This window comes from Panthera leo, chromosome C1 (assembly GCF_018350215.1).
Source record: "Panthera leo isolate Ple1 chromosome C1, P.leo_Ple1_pat1.1, whole genome shotgun sequence".
In the NCBI taxonomy this organism is placed as follows: Eukaryota; Metazoa; Chordata; class Mammalia; order Carnivora; family Felidae; genus Panthera; species Panthera leo.
Window position 1 is genome coordinate 111,684,817 of NC_056686.1, and position 24,322 is coordinate 111,709,138.

A 24,322-nucleotide genomic window follows, 5' to 3' on the forward strand; every position below is an offset into this window, starting at 1 on the left:
ACACACACACAACCAATATACGTATAGTATATATAGTACTTGTATATATAAATTTCCTTAAGACACCGCTAGAAGCTTAGTAAGTGCTGAATGTATTAGCTATTATAATTATCAGCTATATTTTTACCTGCTATTCATCTGTTTTTTGCCCTACTCATCACACAAGATAAGACCCTTCAAGAAATGCTGGTTAAAAAAAAAAAAAAAAAAAAAATATATATATATATATATATATATATATATATATATATATGTTTAAGAAGTATAGCTTTCTTTATAAGTTTAATCCTTTATATTTGGTCCATGTCTACTTGATCTTCTACTTCACAGTTTAATTTTTTCAAGCAAGGGTATTGGTGTCAGCCTCAGAAGTTCAATAATTTCGATAGATAATGTTTTCCCTTATTGGTTTTATTTAAATGTCAAAATATTCTTTGCACTGAATTCCAGCTCAGGGAGAGATAAAAGACTAAAACTTGGTAGACTAATATGAGTACACCAAAACCAGGCTTCTGGGAATAACTGCTGCACATTTATAGCAAATTTCCTTACAATGAAACCAACCTCTAAATCACTGTCTTTTTACCTGTTATGTCACCTTAGAGAGCCCAAGACTACATGACCATTACTATAACCAAGCACCTACTGTACATCAAATACTATGCAAAGTGTTTGATCTGCATTAGCCGATTCTACAAGAAGCTTATGTGGTACATGTGGTTCAGGGGAATCCAGCCAGTTGTAGCCAGTAAGTTGTAGAGCCAGGAATAGAGCAAAGTGTTTTTGTCCCCAGCTTTTTCCCCGTGAAATCTTACCAAAATATTTTTTTATGGTTGATTTTTGGTAAAATACACACAACATAAAATCTACCATTAGAGACATTTAGTAAATTTACACTCTTGTGCAATTATCAACACATCTAGTTCAAGATCTTTTGCATTACCATTAAAGGAAAACTGCCACTCATTATGAACCACTCTTGGTTCCCCCTCCCCACTATCACTGATAGCCACTGATCTTCCTTCTGTTACTATGAGTGCTCCTATTCTGGATATTTCATATACATTGAATCATACAATTATTTAATGGCCTTTTCAATTAGAACTTATTTGAAATATAGAAAGTCTATATAAGATCAAATCATTGAAATGTCTTACTGTAATAGAGAATTTTGTAGATATCGTAGTAAAATAATTTTGATCTTGAGTACTTAACTTAATTTACAACATGAGAAAAGCTGCCAAAAAAGCATGAGATTTGGAACAAAGGGGTTTGAATCTAGGATCTATTTCAATTATCTGCTGACTTTGTGATGCCAGGGAAATAATTCAAGATAAGATTCTAGGGGCTACAGAGCAGTCAGTCTATATCATTTTGAAGTCTAGTCTTAGAATGCTTCTCCCTAGTAGTCTATGTTCTAAAACAAGGCTTAACTCTGGTAGCAGCCCCTGGGTAGCACCATCCTTCTTTGTCCTGAGAATCAGGACTAGTTCTACCAATAATATTAAAAATAAATAAAGAGATGACTAATTATATAACATGATTTGAGGGTCATCATAAGACCTATGCCACCCCAAATATATTCACAGTCAGATTGTCCTCTGTAGCCAAAAATTTACCTATTAAACTCATCCTCTGAATCCACTGAATAGAGGCATTGTTTCCACAAAGTCATGGTTAGACTGTGCTTGTGTTGTCTAGTTGCTAATTAATATGCTTTTACACTTTGTGTCCTGTGAATAGACCATTTTCAGCCAAGCGTTTGTAACGTAACACCATAACTACAATCAAGTTCTGCCTCTCCTAGGAGAAATAGCATGACTCTGCTGCCCGACTTCTGAGCATCTCTGCCTGAACATCTGAACACCCTGGTTGCTACCAGATCAAGTCATTTTGTCATGTCAATTAGGCCTGGTTTGCACTGTTACTGTGGCCAGTGTGAAAGCAAAGGTCTCAGCTTCCCACAACTCTGATCTCATCCCTTCTGATTTCCTTTAATTTTTTACTGTGATGGATGCTGGAGAGAGTATAGCAAATCCCTTAAGAGCCTGGACTGTGACACCTGCAGTGTGTTCCTTCATCTCTGGCCTTCCACGTACAAGGTAAGTGTCTGTGAGCAAGTTGCCTTGCTTCACCTCAGTAAGACTCTGTTTCTCACTTGTACAGTGGAAAAAGAAGGACATTTTGTTGACACACATCTCTGAGAAGGTGTAACTCATTTTACCAAGATGTGCATCAACATGATTAATTTAATAGAAGTTTTGTGTTTAAACTGGCATTCAGGCAAGATTGTACATAATAACTTCAAGGGGAGGTTGCAAATATGAAAAAGGGAAATGCTCTGAATGAAATGATAGCTAGTGTTCACAGCACATGCAAGATACAGAAACTATAATCCACATTTAACAGTGAGAAAACTAAAGCATAAAGAGGTTAATAGGTCCAAGGTCAACAGCTGGTGAGTCATAGGTCTAGGATTTGAACCAAGGCAGTTTAGTTCCAGAGCCTGTGATATCAGAAATTTGGTTGTATTTCCTGAACAATTCATCTAGAACAGAATTTCAATATGGTTTATGTTATTGGTTATGGTAAAGCTGGGTCCAATGGGAGTCAATAAGGAAGGCAGTTTCTGCATGTTCTAAAAATGCTAACAATGAAACTGTGGTACACCCAGGAAGAAATAAATTCTGAAGCAGTAAAGGTGTGCAAGCAGAGATTGGAACATAATCTTTGGGGACTGCAGTAAAAAGTGTTCTTGCACTAAAAATGGCAGGTGAGTTTGGTAAATCTTGGGTTTCTTCCGAAGATTCTATGAATGCGGACCTCAGTATTCTGGACTAGATCTGCCATTTTCTGCAGGATTCCATATACACAGCCTTCCACTGAAACATTCATATGCATCAGTTCTAATCTTCAACATAGATCTGAAAAAGCCTGCTGTCATTCCCATTTCACGGAGGGAGACATTGGTCTCAGATACATACACAATGAGTAGAGTGGTGGATATTATCTCAGGCTTCCTAATTCCAAAGCTCATGCTCTTTAATAGCCACTTTTGTGTTATATTGAATTTCTCAACAATAGCCCCAAAATGAGGCATCTGTGCAGGAGGACTTGCCTGATTCATTCCTTACTGTGTTCTCTTTAATTGTTGTAATATTAATGTAGATGAGGGTGGTGATAGCATTCATAATTATAATTTGAATACCACCCTAATTGGCTTTTATTGCTTCTTGGGAATGGGTCAGGGTTGTACATGGAATATTTAAGTTGAAATGTCGTTTCCAATACTTAATAGAATCCAATTAGGATTTTATTGATTAATTAGTGTCTACATGAAGCATTCTATTTTCCAAAGGCCAGTAATGCGCCTGACTGTTCCCTAAATGTTAACATATTCAGATAATTATAACTGCATCATACTTGCTGCTTAGACTGCTTGAGTTATTTGCCTTTACTGGAGTTTCAGATTCAAGTAAGGCAATCTTTTAAAGTAAAAATGATATTTAAATAACCTGAACTAATCGTTATGGAAAACCTCTCTTAAACATTCACTAATTTATGGCTATAAACGTGCTAGCATCTTTCTACACAAAGGCTCATTTGCAAATCCTTTAAAGGTGACAAAGATGGGGTGGGTAAAAGGGCAGACTGTATAGCCAATGAGGGACCCTAAAATATTGCAGTGTTTTAGGGTTGGATGTATTAAGGAATTTCAAATTTCAAACAACTGTACAGTGGCATGAATGAGAAACATAGGTTTAAAAATCAGACCAAGTATTATCCAATGAGTGGTGTTCAGTAAAATTCCGTGTAATGTAGGAATGGTTTGTTATTATCATTTGCTTCTCTGAAATGACACGAGCTGACACTGGATGGTACTCAGTGCCTGAAGAAAGTCATGTGAGTAACTGGAAAAGATTAGGAAGAGGCAAAAATGCATGAAACAACTTTTGTTTGTTGGACCAGTGCCCATCTGTCCAACAGACACAAATGGGTCACAAATGGACAGACCAGCAAAAAAGTAGTTATATATTGTTATGAGGCAAATTACAAGAATGATATATCTGAGACACATATAAGTCCCAAATTGTACTCTGAAGGAAATTAAGTCACTGATGTTTGAAATATTTTCTAGTTGTATTTAAAATCAATATTGAGCATTTACTATGGAAAAATATTTTGCCAATTGCACACATATGTGGAAAGATAAATGTTCCTAAGATGCATGTGCCAGGCTGTACCATATACATGACAATGCAATGTAATATACTATTACCACAAAATGTAGTATGGTTATCCTCATGTTACATAAAAAGATGGTAATAACTTAGACAAGGTTAAGTAACTTGCCCGAGATTATCCAGTTATGTCCAAATTACAAAGTCTGTCTTTATTAGAACAATCTGGGAATAACAATAACAATACCAGTAATAATTACAAAAACAGCAAAATTCTGGGGCCATGCCTTTCCAGTAGAAACACAATCTATGGCAGTGAGATAAGCCACCTATAGTGAATTAGTTAGAGTTCTCCAGAGAGACAGAACCAACAGGATGTATGTATATGCAAGCATGCACACACACACACACACACACACACACACACACACACACACACACACAGATTTATTATCAGGAATTATGTCACACAATTATGGAGGCTAACAGGTCCCAAGATTTGCATTCAGCAATCCAGAGACCCAGAGAACCTGTGGTGTAAACCTCCAGTCTGAAAACCAGCAGCTTCAAGACCCACAAGCCAATGTTAACATTTGTGTAAGAAGGCAGGAAAGGACCCCTGTCCTGGCTCAATAGCCAGACAGAAGTTCCTCTTGCTCAAGGGTGGGTCAGCCTTTTTGTTCTATTTAAGCCTTTAACTGATTGGATGAAGGCCACTCACATTGGGGAGGACAATTTGCTTTACTCAGTCTATAGATTCGAATGTGTATCTCACCTAGAAATATCTGACAGAAACACACAAAACAATGTTTGCCCAAGTATCTGGTCACTGCTTGTTCCAGTCAAGTTTCCACATAAGATTAATCATCACATGCCATTTTGGAAATCTCCCTAGGTTATTTATATTCATAAGGGCCTGAACCCCCTGGGATATCCCTACCATTGTATTCATTAGGTCTTAAATTTGTCCATTGAAATTACTTGAAGGGCTTCAATAGTGACTTATGCCTTTGTTCCCATCCCTAGGAATTCTTCTTTAATTAATATGATTTTAATGTGTAGTCAAGCCTGAGACTAAGGTTATAGCCATTGTTCTGAAATGAAGCTGGTGGCCCTCTGTTCCTAGCTACCAGGCATTGTGGTCTTCCTGCCCCTCTCGGATGGCGTGCCACGGCCAGGGATTGTGGTCGTTCTGGCCCTCTCAGATGGTGTGTCACTGCTCACTCCATACTGAGAAGTGGCCAGGGATCAAATTATACCCACAGCTTTTAGACTCATACAAGGACAGTCCTGACATATATTTTGGCTATCTCCATCCCATTGCAAGGAGAAAGCTCTTCCCCCAAGGGATTTCAGACCTATTTCCCTTTTGCACAGAGAGAAGGAAAATGTTCATCTTTGTCCTTTAAGCCAATACTTTATGAGTTGCCAATGACACTGACACACTAGCAAATTGCTGCTCCAGAGAAATTCAGGAATGACAGTCATTGTTTCTAAATGGTATTTCATAGGTTTTCCACATCAGCACACTTGCTGAATGGAGAAATTGCATGCAGTGGCCTCTGCTTGTATTACATTTGCAGTGACTGTGTTTAAAGAGTATGTGTTTGTACACAGGTAGGGAGAGTGGATCAAAGGTGCCTGGGTCACACCTATCCCACGTTCAGCAAGAAAAATGATCAGTAATTTGTGCATGTCATGTGCTCAACAATTGTGCATTAATAACATCAGCTCCTACTTTTGAGCATCTTCTATGTGACAATCATGGACAAATGCTGTGAGTAACCTCTGAGTATGAGTTGGGTCTCTGTTCTCATAAGAACATACAGCACACAATGCACCATACACAGGTTCATGTAAAATAAGTTGAGAAAGGATATGCTAGCATGTGGGAGCCACAGGGATAGGAAAACACCAGCGAATGATGGTTGGAAGAAATTGGACTAAGTCCATGTTTTTAAAAGTGCAGGTTGTGGGGGCATCTGGGTGGTTCATTTGGTTGAACATCAGACTCTTGATTTCAGCTCAGGTCATGATCTCGGGTGTGTGGGATTGAACCCCGTGTGGGGCCCTGCACTGACATCATGGAGCCTACTTGGGATTCCCTCTCTCTGCCCCTCCTCTGCTCATGTTGTCTCTCTGTCTCAAAATAAATTAAAAATATTTTCACAAAATAAAAAGAAAATGAAAGTACAGGTCAGGATATGGTAGGGAAAAATGGTGACAGAACCTTCTAGGCAGAGTACGACTTGAGCAAAAATCTGAGATTGAGGAATGAAGGCAAGAGGTGGGCAATGGAAAGACTTGCTTCTGGCAGAGAAGTCTGGAGGAGTTGGCCAGCCATGGTGTGTGTATCTATATCTATATCTATATCTATATCTATATCTATATCTATATCTATCTATATATCTATATTTGTATCTATCTATAGATATCTACACACATATGCATACATATATATACATATACATATTTTTTTCCCATAAAAAATAGCAGAAACCCATGTTAGTCTGTACCTATCTCTACCATAGTTCAATTAGCCATTCTTATATTGGTCTGCTTATTCATTTTTTCCCCAACTAGAGTGTCAGTTTATTTTTAGAAAAGGTTTCATATTAATCTGTATATTCCCACTTCTAGTTTAGTATCTAGCATAGAGTAGGTGCTCAACAAACCAATGCTAAGTGAATGAATGAATGAATGAATGACCTGTTGCGTGGATACAGGATTCAAGTAATTTACTTTCCTTTTCATATACCTCTTGAGTGAAAACAATAGTTTAGGGGAAAAAATGTCAGTTTTTATAGCAATACTGCATTTGTTATTGTGTGTGCCAGTTATTATTATAAATAAATAAATAGTGTATTTCTATACTAGCCACTCACTAGTTGTTGTTTTTTAAATTTATTTAAAAAGACAAAAAAATTACCACTAGATTTTGACTTGAATTGTAGGCAAAACACTTGTTGGCTTGTAAAAGCTCTGTCTCCGCAGCAATGAGGGCAATGAAACAATGTTTAGGACAAAATTTAGTTTTTGAGGTCTGCCTGAATTATATTTTTTCTGCTTTGATTTATTGGACTCTTCTTAGCGCTTCATTATAAACATGTATTTCTTTGGTGCTCGGTCAGTAAAGCATGCAACTTTTAGTGTCAGGGTTGTGATTTGAACCCCACATTGGGCATGGACTCTACTAATTTAAAAAATGTATTCCTCCACTTCAGTATTGGGTAAACAAAGATGAGTAAGGCTCTCTCCCTCTGGTGCCCAGTGGGAGTCAGGGAGGGTGTTGGTCAGTGTCAATAATAAACAGTAAACACACAAAAGATTTAAACACATATTTTTTAAAGTTTATTTATCTACTCTGAGAGAGAGAGAGTGAGTGAGTGAGCAAGGGGCATAAAGAGAGAGAGAATCCCAAGCAGGCTCTGTGCTGTCTGCACAGAGCCTGAGACAGGACTTGATCCCACGAATCATGAGAACATGACCTGAGCCAAAACCAAGAGCCAGCCAGTTAACCAATGAGCCACCCAGGCACCCCAAACATATTTTTGTTTTAATTGAGGTAAAATTTGCATACAATGAAATGCACAGGCTGTAAGTATACAGTTCAACAAGGTTTAGTAATAAGTACAACCATGTAACTAACACACAACAATCAAGGTATAAAATATTTCTATCAACCAAGAAGTTGGAGCCATATTGTAGGCACAAGGTGGAAGTGTGTTACATGTTTTATGACTCTATTTAAATGGAATAATTTTTTCACTGAGGTTTCCAGTTATTTCCTGCTAGTATAAAAATACTGTATCTCGCAATCTTGAGAAATTTACTTATTAGTTGAGAAATTTCTTTTGTTTTGTTTTTAGGTTCCTTAGGGAATATTGATTTGAAGTAGTAGGAGCAGATACCCTTGTCTTATTTCTGTTTTTTTGAGAAAATGTTCAAAATTTCACCATAAATATATACTAGCTGTAAGGATATTGTAGATATGCCTTATCCTATCAAGAAATTTCCCTTCTACTCCTAGTTTTCTATTTTTATCATGGATGGATAGCGATTTTTATCCAATGGTTTTCCTACATCTGTTGAGATAATTCTTTCCTCCTTTACTCAGTCAATGTGATAAATCGGTACATTTTTGAATGTTAAATCCACCTGACCACCTGGGATAAACACTATGTGGTTATATAATGTACTATTCTTTTTTATATATTGCTAAATCTGTTTGATAATATTTAGTAATTTTTTTTTTTGCTATCGCTGTTTACATTCAGAAGAGACTTAGTCTGTAATTTTCTTTGTGAGGACTTTCTCAGGTTTTGGTATCAAAATTTCCTAGCTTGATATCCTTTTCAGAAAAGAGAATGTCTAAAATTTCCTTAGGTTCAGTATTATTTCACTCTTAAACATTTAATAGTATTACCCAGCATAATTATTTTGTGTTTTCTTCCTGATGAGGTTTTTAATTATGAATTCTTTCTCTTTCTCTCTTTCTCTTTCTCTTCCTCTTTCTCTTTCTCTTTCTCTTCTTTTCTTTTCTTTTCTTTCTTTCTTTCACTTAGATTTTTATTTCTTATGAGTCAGTTTGGTAATTTCTGTTTCTTGAGTAATTGGTCCATTCTCTGAATTGTCAAATTTAATTACAAACAGTTGTTCAAAACTGTTATTTATTTTACTTTTAATGTCTGTAAGATGTATAGAGATAATGTTTATTTTATTTCTAATTGTGATAATTTTTTTATCTTTTTTTAAAAAAATCTCATTAGTCTTGCTTGAAAGTTTTCACTTTATTAATATTTTAAAAGAACCATCTTTATCCATGACTTTTTCTATTTTTGTTTTTAAGATAAAATGAATTATGTTCTTATTTTTATTATCTTCTTTTTTTCATCTTACTTTGGGTTTAACTTCCTTTTAATTTTTAGCTTCTTAAGACAACTGATTTTAAACCATCCTTTTCTTTTCTAAAATAAGTATTTAAAAATATAAAATTCCCTCAATTGCTACTTTGGCTGCATTCTACAAGTTCTATTATGCTGTATTTCTGTTATAACATGAGTTAAAGTTAGTTAAAAATATTTCCTTATATGTCTTGCAATTAACTTATTACACAATTATAATTATGAAGTGTCTTGTTTAATTCCCAAATATTTGGGAGCTTTTCTAAGTGTGCTATTGTAACTGAATTATAAAATAATTATGTTCTGGTCAGAAGTTGTATTATGAAATATTCCAATCATTTAATAATTTGTTGAGATTTATTTTAATGTCCCAATATGTAATCTATCTTAGTTTTTTTAAATGTATTTTTATTTTTGAGAGACAGAGCACAAGCAGGGGAGGGCAGAGAGAGGGAGACAGAGGATCTGAAACAGGCTCTGAAACGCTGATAGCAGAGAGCTAGATGTGGGGCTCGAACTCACAAATATGAGATCAAGACTTGGGCCAAAGTTGGTTGTTTAACAAACTGAGCCACCCAGGCACCCCTGTAGTCTATGTTAGTGAGGATTTCAGGTGTAATTGAAAAACAATTTACATCTGTCAGATGTCATGTTCTATAAAGTCTAATAATGTCAGTTTGATTAATAGTGTTCTTCAAATGTATATTGTTATTATTTTCCTATTGTTTTTATTGGTTACTGAGAGATTAAAATTACCTGGAGGTCAGTGCTCACCTTACACCAATTAAATCAGAATCACTGGAAATGCACCCTCGACCTCAAGTAATTATAATGTGTCAGCAGGGTTGAAAACTACCAATTTAGAAAAAATGAAATTCTTATTGATGCTATATTTGTTGACAAAAATGCCTTTTATAATTATGTTGCTTAAATGTGTACAAAATAGATATTTAAACTTTGATTATACCTTACTTATAGTATAGAACTGTAAAAACAAGATAAATATAAGAATTACATAAAAGGCACAAAACCAATATTCAAATTAACAAAATTAATTTAATGTCTTATGGATTGTGTTTTGCTAAAACAACATTGCCAGTGTTGGCTTTAATAGTGGAAAGATGTGGCTTCAGATTTTGTTCTATATTTAATTTCCTTTTACATTTTGAATTCAATAATACTTATGCAGAGATATTTCCTATAACTATGTTGTACTAAATTGTATTGATAACAGCATTATTATCTGGTTAAAAAAATGATCATTTTCTGTCCTTAACCAAAATTTTGCCAGCAAGCAATTCTTGAAGGCTAATATTAATGAACGGTATCTTAATATTTGATATTTTTTCTATATTATGACACAATTTTACTTTTATTCATTTGTAGAAAAACAAAAGTATTCTTAATAAAAAGCAAAAACACCATATATATTGAAAGAACTGTTCCCCATTTGTGGTGGATTCAGCTCTCTGCTACCCATTGATCCTTCCCTTTGCCATTAAATGCCTGATCATTGTAGAACCTGCCTAAAATTTCCAGAATACTGTCCAAAAAAGAAATTTTGAGGCTGTTGCTTGGAGGTGAGATGACACTCATATCTGTGTTCATTGACCCCTGCCACTGCAAAGTGTCATTGTTGAGTCACATTTATAGTTTCTGAAAAACTGGGAGTCTCTTGCTCCAAATGGCCCCTAGTCACACAACCATTGTCTTGTCAGGCAAAGGACTAGCAAAGATGGTGACCTTATTGGACATCAGACAATAAAGATGTCCAAGCTTACCTGCCAATAGCAAATCCTGTGCTACTGTGATTATGTTAGTGTGTGTACCAAGGATTTGATAAGGTCTTACAGTTACTACGTACATCACTTAATAACTCTGTTAAGTTGTTTGGTCTAGTTGAAGATCAAATTATGATTATACTGTTATTAAAATCTGTCTCAATGCAATTGTTTATGGAATAGGAACACGACTCCTTCTTGCTTAGTTATTTCTGTATGTGCTACTAGTAAAACTTTGGCAAGAGTAAAACAGCGATAAAAGCAAAGTAATGCCTCAACTCTATCAGTTCAACCAGAGAAGCAGAAAGACTAGTTTACAACATAATGGGATTTATTGCAGAGGATTAGCTGACATAATTGTAAGAGGTGTTTGAATCACCTCCAGAAGACTATTGTCTTTGCTTCTGAAACTAGAGCTTGAAGTCCACCTGACAGACATGCAGAAAGAAAAGACGGAATCAAAGTGGGAGCTGTCAAGGGTAAACTGAACCTACATCAGGAGCTAAAATCCCAAAAGGAAGGACCAATATCTTCATCAGTTCTCATTGTCTCTGACTTTGGAGCTATGGGTATTCTTCAGAAGCCTGGACCTTTCATCACAGAGCTAAGCATACACATGCATCCCAGGAGTTGGGAAGTAAATGTATCTTAAAAACTGATGCAGACCTTAGAATTTTGGGTCTGAATTAGATCATAAGATGGTCATAAAATGATCCTGAATACAGAATTATAATTTTTTTATATTACCAATGAAATAAAAACAAAGCAATTAAAACTACTGTGGTTTCCGCCGGAATTGTCATAGCAATCACAGAACCCAGTTTGAAAAGCAATTGCTTCACATTGGTGATACTAAATTAATTTAGACAATAAACCCCATAAGCAATTTCAGAGTTCTGATCTGTGTTGGAAAAAAAATGATAAGATCTGGAGCTGCAACATTAAATCAGAGGCTCTGTTCACAAGGAGCACCCATAATCCAAGATCAATAATCATGTGTTAACATAAAGTTCTATGGTCAGAGAACAACATAGGATCCAGAGTTTTGGAGAAGATTTATATTTTCTGGGGCTTTGCTGAAACAAACTGGACTGTCTATCCATCTCCCTTTACTCAATTACCACTACAGCCTAACTAGAGAGCTATTTGAATGGATATCCACTCACGGTTGTTTGTGTGATGAATATCCACTCTGAGATTCTCCCTGTTTCATCAGCTGTTGTCAGGGGCTATTTGTGTACCCACTTGCTTAAAACTGAAAAATGGGAACTGGTGTTCTAACAGCTTCTGGTAGGTTTTACATAGAGAATAGTTAAATGTAAAATTCCCCTTTAGGTTTTGTACAGCATGGTTTTGTCTCCATTTGGCATTGATGATGTCTGACTCTTGGACTATTTCTCCAGGAGTCATTAAGTTCCAGTGGACTTGCTGAGGTAGATTTTAATGTGGCAAACTATTTACATTGTCTTCAGTAGAAACTTGCCAGTTAGCCACATTCATGTTCGAAGGACTGTTTCTTTCTTTTTTTTAAATTTCTTTTCTTGCATTACTAAAATGAATCCCATCAGGTTATGGTTGTATAATTCTTTTTGTATGTTGCTTTATATGGTGTAGTATTTTTTAAGAGGATTTTGCATCAAAACATATGAGTTAAATTAGTCTTTAATTTGCTTCTCTTGTGATTCCTTTGATTTTCATGTGAGGATAATACTGACTTCATAAAATTAATTGGAAAGTGTTTACTCTTCTATTTTTTGATAGAGAATGTTGATAACTGGCATTAATTCTTTTCTAAAAGAAAAGAATTACCAGTTGAAGCCTTCTGATCCTGGTCTTTTCTTTGTGGGAAGTTCTTAATTAATAATATAGTCATTATAGATCTATTTTAATAGTTTGTATATTTCAAGATTTTTGTCTATTTCATCTAGGTTATCTACTTTGTTGGCATCCAGTTTTTCATAGTATTCTCTTATAATTCTTTTTTATCTCTGTAAAGTAAATAGTAATGCCCCCCCTTTTTTTCTGATTCTAGTAATTTGAGTTTTATCTCTATTAATGAGCCTAGCTACAGTTTTGTCAATTTTGATGATCTTTTCAAATAACTGGATTTGGGTTTTGTTGGTGCTCTCTGCTATGATTATATCCTTTAATTAATTTTTGCTCTAATCATTGTTTCCTGTATTAAACTTCTTCAGGTTTAGTTTCCTTTTTTCTCTGAGTTTCTTAAGGTTACAGGATAGATTATTGATGTCATATTTTACCTCATCTTTGTAAGTTTATTTATTTTGAGAGAGTGAGAGCAAGTGGGGAGGGGCAGAGAGAGAGAAAGAGAGAGAGAGACAGGGAGAGAGAGAATCCCAAGCAAGCTCTGTATCATCAGCTCAGAGCCCAACATTGGACTTGATCGCACAAACCATGAGATCATGACCTGTGCTAAGACCAAGAGTCAGAAACTTAACTGACTGAGCCACGCAGGTGACCCAGACTTCATCTCATTTCAATACAGGTGCTTACAGCTATATATTTTCTTGTGGGCACTGCTTCAGCTGAATCTTCTATGTTTGGATATATTGTTTTTTACTTTTCCATTTCTGTCAAAGTACTTTATTTTCCAACTTTACTGAGGTATAATTGAACAACAGAATTGTAAGATATTTAAAGAATAACTTGCAATGATCTGTTATATGTATATTGTGGAAAGATTCCTCCTATAAAATTAACACATCTATCACCTCACATACATGTCTTTGTGTGTGTGTGTGTGTGTGTGTGTGTGTGTGTGAGAGAGAGAGAGACAGAGAGAGAGAGAGAGAGAGAGAGAGAGAGAACATTTCAGTTCTACTCTCTTAACAAGTGTCAATTATACACTACAGTCTTATTTACTATGGTCACCATGTTCTATATTCGATATTCAAATCTTACTCATTTTAGAGCTGACACTTTGCATCCTTTTGTAAAACTCTCCCTATTTATTACACTTCCTAGCACCTAACAGCCACTTTTCTACTCCTTGTTTCTATGTGTTCGACTTTTCTTTAAGTTCCAAATATAAGTGATTCCATTTAGTATTTGTCTTTCTGAGCATAATGCCCTCACAGCTTATCCATGTTGTAATATATCTCACATCTTCTTTATCCATTCATCCATTGATGGGCACTTAGGTTATTCTATATCTTGGGTATTGTAAATAATGCTGCAATGAACAAGGGAGGGCAAATATCTCTGTGATATCCTGCTTTCAATCCCTTTGGATACATACCTAGAAATGGGGTTGCTGGATCATATGGTATTTCTATTTTTAATTTTTTTAAGAGCTTCCATACTGTTTTCCATATTCCATTTCCATACTTCCAATTCACATTCCCTTCCACAGTGCACAAGGGTTATTTCTTCTCCGTGTCCTTGCCAGTGCTTATTATCAGTTGTCTTTTTTTTAAGTTTATTTATTTATTTTGAGAGAGAGAGAACACACATGAAGGGAGGAGGGGAACAGAAAGAGGGAGAGAGAGAATCCCAAGTAGTCCCCATGCTCAATGCAGAACTTGATGGGAAGCTCGATCTCAGATCTCATGACTGTGAGATCACAACCTGAGCCAGTATCAATATTCAGACACTAAATTGACTGAGCCACCCAGGCATCCCTGTTGTCTTTTTGAAATAGCAATTCTAGGGTGCAAGGTAGTATAACACTGTGGTTTTGATTTGCATTTCTCTGATATTAGTGATCTTGGGTATATTTTCATGTACTTTTTGGCCTTTGGGTGTCTTCTTTGGTAAAATCGGTGTTCCTGTCCTCTGGCCATTTTTAATTAAGTTTTTTTTGTTGTTGTTGTTCTTCTTTGTTTTGTTTGGTTGTTTTTGCTATTGAGCTGTATAAGTTTCTTGTGTAGCAGTAGATTAAGTATGCCCACGGGGAGAGGTGAACTCATGGGCTTCTATGTTGCCACTTGGACTGGAACCACTCTACCAAACTTTCTTCTAAATTTCCTTGTGGCTTATTCTTTGACCCATCAGTTCTTGGAACATCTGTAGTGAAATTTCCATATATTTACTGAATTTCCCAAGTTGGCTTCTGTTATTGATTTTTAGTTTCATTTCATGACTTTAGAGAACATGATTTTGTATGATTTAAAACCTTTTAAATTTATTCAAACATGTTTTATGGCCTATGTAGACAATGTTCCAGTGTACTTAAGAAGAATGCATATTCTCCTGCTATTGGGTGGACTGTTCTGTAGATATCTGTGAAGGTTGCTTGCTTTAAAGCATTTTTCAAGTCTTCTATTTTTTGCTTTTATTTTCTGTGTAGTTGTTGTAGCTGTTACTGAAGGTAATGTATTGAAGTTCCAAGTATTACTATGAAATTTCTTTCTTTTCCCTTCAATTCTGTCAGTTTTTACTTCTTATATTTTAGGATTCTTTTCTTTCATGCATATATGTTTATAATCAACTTTTATCATAAAAAAGTCTTTAGCAACATTATTTATCTTTTAATCTCTATTAGGTTTTCTATTGTTACTGTAAAAAATGACCTCAAACTTAATTGCATAAATCTCAAAGTTATTATATTTCAATTCTGGAAATCAGAAGTTCATTATGAGTCTTATAGGATAAATTTAAGCCATCAACTGAGCCAAAGTCATTTTGGAGGTTTTAGGAGAGAATACTTTTTTCTGAGTTTTTTAATTTCTAGAGGCGATTTGCTTTCCTTGGCCTATGATCCCTTCCTCCATTTTGGATGCACATCATTCCAGTCAATTACTTCTTACATCATATTTCTTCTTTCTGACTTTGATTCTCATTCCTCAAGATCCATAACACAATCACACCTGCAAAGTCTCTGTCGACACATATTGTAACATATTTATGACTTCCGCGGATTAATATGTGCACTTGGGTGATGGCCATCATCCTACCTACCATAAAATATATCTTGTCTGATATTAATATAGTCAATCTATTTGTCACTATTTCCATGTATCGCTTTTTCCATGATTTTATTTTCAACCTATTTGTATTTTTGAATTAACGTATGTCTCTTGTAGACAGCCTATAGTTGGATAATTTTTTAAGTTCTTTTGCCATTTTCTGCCTTTTAATAATGTTTCATTAATTTACCTGATCAATCTAATTATTGATAATGTAAGATTTATATCTACTTTTTCCTGTTTCTTTTCTGTATATCTTATGTCTTTTTTCTCCTAATTCTTCCATTATTGTCTTTTATGAGTTCAGTAAATATTTTATAGAGTAGCCTTTTACACTCTTGTCATTTCTTTTAATAGGTATTTTTTAGTTATTTTCTTGGTAACTTCCCTGGGGGTTACCATTCATGTTTTAATATATAACTGTCTAGTTCATACTAACATCAACCTAATTTTTAGTATATAATAGCTCTGGCACTTGTTTAGCTTCATTCAATCTTCTCTCTGTAGTGTTATTATATGTATCACATCTTATACATCGTGCACCCATCAACAAAGATTTATAATCATTGCTTTATAAAGTTGTTTTAAAAATATGATAAGACAGGAGAGACTGTGTGGCTCAGTTGGTTAAGCTTCTGACTTCAGCTCAGGTCATGATCTCGCGGTCTGTGAGTTCAAACCTCATATCAGGCTCTGTGCTGACAGCTCAGAGCCTGGAGCCTGCTCCAGATTCTGTGTCTCCCTCTCTCTCTGCTCCTCTTCTGACCAATAAACTTAAAAAAAAAAGATGACAAGACAAAAAGTTACATACAAAAATATATTTATACTATGTTTTATATTACCTATATATTTTAATTCTTTTCATTCTTCAGGTGGATTTGAGTTACGATCTAGTGATCTTTTGTTTCAACCTGAAGAACTCCCTTTAGTATTCCTTGCAGGGCAAGTCTGCTGGCAATAAATTCTCCCTGTTCTTGTTTATTTAGGGATGTCTTAATTTCTCCTTAATTTCTGAAGGATAGTTTTATAAGCTATAAAATTACTGGTTGACAACCTTTCTTTTAGCACTTTGAATATATGTCACCCAACTGTACCTTGGTCTCTAATGTTTCTAATGAAAAACTTCATGAGGATCCCTTCTATATGACGAGTCTTATTTCTTGATGCTGTCAAGAATATCCTTGTCTTTGAGTTTTACCACTTTAGTTATGATGTCTAGGTGTAAGTCTCTTTGAATTGATCCAACATGCACTTAACTGAGATTTGGGGCTATAAAGATTAATATTTCAAAATCAAATTTGGAAAATTTTTGGTATTATTTATTCAAATATCTTTGTGCCTCCTTCTTTAACTTTTCTTCTGTGACCCCCATTATACATGTGTCCTTATTTTAGATGGTGTGCCATTGATCTCTGCAGCTCTGCCATTTTTCTTCATTCTTTTCTTCTTTCTGTTTCTCAGACTAGATAATTGATCTGTCTTCTAGTTCACTGATTCTCCCTCCTTGCTCAAGTCTCATGTCAAACTCTAGTGAAATTTTCATTTCAGTTATTATAAACTGACAGCAGTGTATAATAAAGAATGTGATTTTTTTTATAATTTTTAGAAAATTATAAAATTTTATAAAAATTATAATTTTTATAATTTAAAAAAATTTTAAATATTTATATTTGGGAGAGAGAAAGTGAGAGAAAGAAGTGCAAGTGGGGGCAGGGCAGAGAGAGGGAAACAGAATCTGAAACAGGCTCCAGGTTCCAAACTGTCAGCCATGAGCCCAACATGGGGCTCAAACTCACAAGCCATGAGATCATGAACTGAGCTGAAGTCGGATGCTTAATGGACTGAGCTGCCCAGGCACCCCTTTATTTTATAATTTTGCTTTCTCTTTGTTGATATTCTTCATTGTGAGAAATATAGTTTTAATACTTTCTTTTAGTTCTTTATATGTGGATTTTAGTCCCTTAAGCATATTTATAATAGATGATTTATTATTTATTTATTTATTTTCTACTAAATCCGGTGTCTGGGCTTCTTCAGGGATAGTTTCCATTGACTATTAAACTTTGCTGTCTATGAGCCAACATTTCCTGTTTCTTTGCATGTCTTGTATTTTTGTTGTTGAAAATTGAATATTTAAAATCATATTATTTGGCATTTCTGGAGATCAGATTACTTTCCCTGCCCAGGGCTTGTTTTTGCTGCATTTTGTTGTTTTATTGTTATTTGTTTGTTTAATGACTTCTCTGAAAAAATTCTGTATAAAGTCTGTGATGTTTGTTGTGTGTGTTCACAGAAGTCTCTGCTCTATTAGATTTGTGGTCAGCTAATAATTCTATAAATATTCTAAAATGGATTGAACCAATGGTTTTCTAAGTATTTTCCAAAGAATTCCATGTGCATATTGAGGCAGGAAGTCAACACTCAGCCTGACATTTGAGAACTCTGATTTAACCTCCATTTCATGGTTGTACAGAGCCTCAAAGTTAGTGCAAGGTCAGATCTTAGGGCTTTCTCAGTCTTCTTTTCTTAGTATGTGCACAGCCCAGAGCATGCAAATAACCATATTGGATGGTGCTGGCCCAGTGTGCATGTGAAACATGATATGTGGTTTGAACATCAAGACATAACAGTGAGATTAGTTTTAATTTTTATGAGGTGTCTCATCTGGAGTAAGTTAACCTCCCATTATTAGGGAATTTCTGTAATTCCAGAAATATGCCAGAGACTTTCAAAGACACTCTGGATATCTTCTTCTCCAGATACGTTTTTTAAGTTTTTTAAAACAATTATTATATAGTTTTCACCAACGGTTGTCCACTGCCTCAGGCAGCTGCAAAGTCAAAAATTTCTTCTCATTGTTTTTTGACAAATGCTCTGGGGAAGCTTTTGCAGCACTGGGTGTGCTCTGAGCCATGTCAAGTAAAGACAGTCTTGCAAGTAGGATCTTCCAATGACTATCAGACAGGTTAAAGTAATGACATTTCTCTGGGAATGACAGTTCTCTGGTTTGAAGGAGGTTCAACACTATCTGACTCTTCGTGTTCCTGCCAGGTTACTAGTTTACAGTGTAATTTCAGCCTACAGTTTTCCAAGGTTACTATGGAGCTGGAGTGGTATGGATGAAAATGAGACTAATGAAAGTACCACGAAGTTTACTGTTATTATTGAATTCAGCTGTTTTCTCTAATAAATTGCTTTGTGGAAACTCTGGTTAATTTCCAGAGTCTTGAAAAAAACTTGGTTCTCACAATTTTTCCTAGTTTTCTAACTTCTTTTATGGAAACAAAAATTCAGAGGTCTTTATTCCATCATTTATGCTAAGTCTAGGGATTGCATTTTGAAAAATGAAAAAAGAGTTGAAGAGAAACAGTGATGCTAGACTGAGGAAAAAAATCTGAGTTAAAGAAAATTCTTTCTAAGAAAACTATTGTTTAGGCCTTTTTTGTCTATACAGTAGCCACCAGCCACATATATCTGTTTAAATTCAAATTACTAAAATTAAATGAAATTTAATATTCAATTTCTCATTCACAGTAGCAAAATTTGAAGAGTTCAATAGTCACATGGAGCTAGTGACTAACATTTTAAACAGTACAAATTTATAATATTTCCATAATTGATAAATGTTCTACTGGAAAGTGCTGGTCTAATGTGTCTGTAAAGAATCGTGATATGATTTGAACATCAGATTATGAGATTGAGATTGGCTTTAATATTTATTAGCTGTCTCATCTGAAACAAGTGACTTAATTTCTAAGTACGAGGGATCTTGAAGCAGTAGGGAATGCAATTTTTGAATCAAGAGAACACATGTGAAAGCATCTTAACTCAGATTCCAGCATGTGGTAGTATTCAATACATGTTGCTATTCCTCTCCTATGCCCATATATTTTCACTTTTACTTTCTCTTGAAATACTTGCCAAATGAACTGTCTTCTTTCCTGATAACATGGAATATTAGTCTCTCTTTCTTCATGTGAGCAGGTACTTTTAGGTAGTGGAAGAAAATATCATGGAGTCAACAACCTTCAGGGACAGAGAGGAGGTTACCTTCATTAGAGGTCTATTTATTTATATGTGGGGGGAAGACTGGATCTCAAAGTGGAATCCCTCTGTTATTTTTATTCATTATGGTTCTAGAAAGAACCATAAAACAGGACAAACCAAGCCCTTTGAGGAGCCAGATCCACCTTTGGTTTGGACCACTCTCCATTCTGTGGCACTACCCTCTCCTTATAAGTAAACCTCACCACTCTCAGCTAGTCTCAGCATATGGTCTGTAAACCTGTTTCCACTTACAGAGACATTTTTCTGTAAGTAAATAATATTTTCTCTTTTATAGTTAAGCATGAAGCTTTTATTGAAAATTTCAATTTAAAAAAAATTTTCTAAATTTCTGTTAGGTAACATAAAGCCAAATGTCAGTTTTTGATGTACAGTTTAGTGATTCAACACTTCCATACATCACCCAGTGCTCATCACAAGTGCATCCTTAATCCCCATCACCTATTTCACCCATCCCCCCACTTACCTCCTCTCTGGTAACCAGCAGTTTGTTCTCTATAGTTAGGCATCTGATTCTTAGTTTGCCTCTCTCTTTTTTCTTCCTCCTACGATCATTTGATTCATTTCTTAAATTTCACATGTGAATGAAATCATATGGTATTTGTCTTTCTTAGTCTGACTTACTTCACTTAGCGTAATATTCTCTAATTCCATCCATGTTGTTGCAAACGGCACAATTTTGTTAAATTTTTTAAAAAAAATGTTTATTTATTTTGAGGGAGGTGGGTGGAGAGAGGGGGAGAGAGAGCGGGGGACAGAGAATCTCAAGCAGACTCCTTGCTGTCAGCACAGAGCCAGATACAAGGCTTGCACTCACAAACTGTGAGACCATGACATGAGCCAAAATCAAGAGTTGGATCCTTAACTGACTGAGCCACCCAGACAGCCCTAGATTTCATTAAATTTAAGAAAATATCACTCTTGGCTTTTTATAACTCTCATTTATTAAGAAACAAGGAATGTATTTACTTCTTTTCTAATAAAAGTATACATTTTCACTGCAACATTTTTTTCCTTAAAATCCTTAAACTAGAAGACATACAGTGAGACACTAAAAGCCATGGATTCTTTACTGGTGCATCTTAATGGTCACTTCATGTCTGAAGGAAAATGAATATTCCTTATGGGATAACTCCCAGGATTTATGAAGAAAGGACAAGGCTGTCAACAGTGATATAACTTTCCTATTAGGCTAGAATTGCACAGTGAAAGATGGACCTTGGCTTTGCTAGGAACCAAGCTCTCAGAGGAGGTTGTAATAACATGGAACCCTCCCCCAACTATCTTCTGAAAAATAAAAGAAGCTGTGATTATGGTAGCCTCCTGTAAAGCCCAAAGCTATTAAGTCAAATTTCTTTGAAAAAGTTTTGGGTTAGGAGATTCCAAAGAGTAATAAATGCTATACACTTTTCTTGAAGAAAAAAAAAAGTGTATATAAACTTTTTTTAGGGAAATAAAACTACTATTTTCATAAACTTACTACATTGTTATTTTATTACTTAATAAACTATGACTTAACTGTCCAGTATTGCTTCAAGATTTTCAACATTTCAAATGTTTTTCTCGACCATTATCTCTGTTCGTCATAACACTTTGAAAGGGATTAAATTTTCTAATCGCTCTATTTAACAAATATAAAGACCATAGAACAATAGCCAACTACTTGAACTTGAGGGGAGAAAAGTCCAGCTTTCCTGCCTTATAGTTAAGGAAAGATGACTTAGCATCATAATTAAGATTTTAAAAAGGTAGCATCATGATTGCTGCTCATCTAAAGGATCCTGTACGTGTGTTGCATGGAGTTTCATGATTTCAAAGCAAAAGAAGGATCGATGGGGGAAAGAACAAGAGGCAAACAGGTAAAAAAACAAACAACATAATTCAGGAGATATGAGATGGGGTGCATTGGGTCTGTCACAAGGGGATGGTTGCACTTTGAATCTGTGCTGGTGCACATAAAGCTCACCATCTCATTGTCTTTGCAGAATCCAGGGTGATAAGAAAAAAATCATGATAAAAGATAATAGAGGAAAGAAGGGTCAGAGAGGGATTTCATTGAGTCTACTTCAGTAAGCATTGAAGCAGCCATTAGGGATTCCCCATTTAATTGTTGGGACTTTGGAGTCAAAGCTTATTGATCAATATTCTCTCCTTTGGGGTGCCTGGGTGACTTAGTTAAGCAATCGACTCTTAATTTCAGTTCAGATCATGATCTCAAGGTTTGTGAGATCAAGCCTTGCACTGGGCCGTGTGCCATTAGTGCAGAGCCTGCTTAGGATTCTCTCTTTCCCCCTCTCTTTCTCTCTGCCCTCCCCTTGCTTGTTCTCTCTCACTTTCAAAATAAACAAATAAATTAAGAAAGCATATTTTCTACTCTGATATCTAGAAATAGGCAAAAATACAACCCTGTATGATTATTCATTTAGTTAGTTACTTAAAAAAAGGCATCTGATAATAACTCTGTTTTGAAACTTTTAACTTCTCTTTTCACCCAGGTTGTTTGCAGCATTTATGGACCTTTGGGATTCCTGACTTACTGATGGTGGATTTACGGCATAATCCAATGGTTACCCCAGTACAGGATGCAGAAAAAAACTCACCCTAACACAGAACATGTTCTCATTATGGTGGAAGCAACAGGCATAGGCTGCTAAGAACCCATATGAAAAATGGATGATGGGATAGATCTCGCTGGTTAAACTGGGGCAGAAGTCAGACTTCTTTCTGGATTATGCCCTGCTCACTCCTTTGGAAAAAAATATTATATTATGGAGAACGACACAAGACTCATACTGGGAGATTCTAATGAAACCTTGTAATACAAGGAGTTTTTGGAACTTCTGAAAGCCTTGGTCAAACACGTGTGCCTTTAAGTTGAGTTGCAGACCTCTCTATCCTTGCCCTGGTTTCATTGATATTATAACACCAAAAAAAATATTCTGAAATATCTGTCATCCAGATTAATTTCTGTGTTCTCTACATCCTTGCTGCTCAACATGTGGTTTCTGAACCGGCATTGTTGTAATCTCTCACACATTTGTTAGAAAGGTAGACTCTCAAACTTTACTGTAGACTTACTGTATCTGAAATTGCATTCTCAAATGATCTCCTAGTCATTGGATACACATTTGGCAAACAATGATCTATATTACCACAGCATTCCAAGGGGCCATAGGTACTCAGTAGGGAGTTGGTTCTGACATCCAGTCATGATGAGGTGGGTGAGAAACTTCATTAGCCAATGAAAAAGAATAGTTAAGTCAGAAGACCCTGAAAGGTTTTTCTTGTCCATCTCTTAAGGCAAAATGTAAGCCAGAAGCAAGGAACAGCCTTGGGGAGGAAGAGGGCTTCATATTCCAATGAAGACACATTTGGAGTGATCTTAAATGAGAACCAAATTCATCAGCTTTAATGAACGTCTGAGAAAGTGATGGAATTTTAAGATTAGTACAAAGTAGGTGAACACTGTTTAGGATTTTCCATCTGGGTCTAGGGAAGAATCTGGGGTAATAGCCATTTATGTGCCACACTGCCTAAGAATTCTTTGCTTTTGTGCATGAACACTGTTTGCAGAAATAAACCATTTTCCTTTTTTTTTTTTTTTTTTGGTGTGTTTGTTTATATTTCAGATATAATCAGGATACTGAAAAAGGATAGTAGCCATTTTCCTTGGTATTGCTACAGAGATCCCTGGTATTTCTATTTCATAGTATTTTGTATGCTTTTTACTGCTGAGTTAGAATGGCAAGACTCCCCGCCTGTTTTTACTTTAAGTTACATGAGGCCAACGGGTTTGTTGGTGGTGTTCACCAGCAGGGCTTTTGGAACCCGATGGAACAAATAGCAACTGCTACTTGTTTATGTGCAGAAGGCAAGTGATTCATATGTAGGATAAAGACTACTATGGTGGTAGGTGAGCAGAGGCTTGAGGCGGCTCAGAGAGGAGGACCTCACTACCATCTGAAAGACGACCAAGAGAAGTGGGGGTGCACCCACCCCAATGGGGTGCTTCAGAAGAAGAATGAAATGCAGTGCTAAAATAGAGATAGTGAAGAGGAGGTGATGAGAAATCAGTAATCAGTAGAAGACCAGAATGAGCTTAAATGCTGGGGCATAAGAGAAAGATAAATGTCTCTCTTGGAGTCACTATTTTGGTGGCCAAAAAACAAACAAACAAACAAACAAACAAACCAAAAAACAACAAAAACCCTAAACCAAAACACACACACACAAACCTGTACAAACTAGCAGCTTAAAACAGACAAAACCAACAGTGGTATGTCCTGCCTAGCTCACCATACCACATATATAATGTGTTTCATTATTTCACGGACACACAAAAAAGTGATGGCCTATCACTGTACTTACTGAATGTGATTTGTGATAGTTTGGGTTATCATGTAATTGCATTTTGTTTAAAATATTGAACAAAGTCAATAACAGAGTTATAAGGAAAAATCCTT

The 24,322-nt window shown here is 35.5% G+C and overlaps 1 long non-coding RNA gene across 1 annotated transcript; it reads left to right on the top strand.

The window, feature by feature from the left end:
* Positions 1-1,813: 1,813 nt before the first annotated feature.
* On the top strand, positions 1,814-22,753 carry LOC122228790. The gene is made up of 3 exons (XR_006206753.1): positions 1,814-2,106; positions 5,803-5,958; positions 22,355-22,753. It is a non-coding gene; the product is annotated as an uncharacterized LOC122228790 (long non-coding RNA).
* Positions 22,754-24,322: the final 1,569 nt, after the last annotated feature.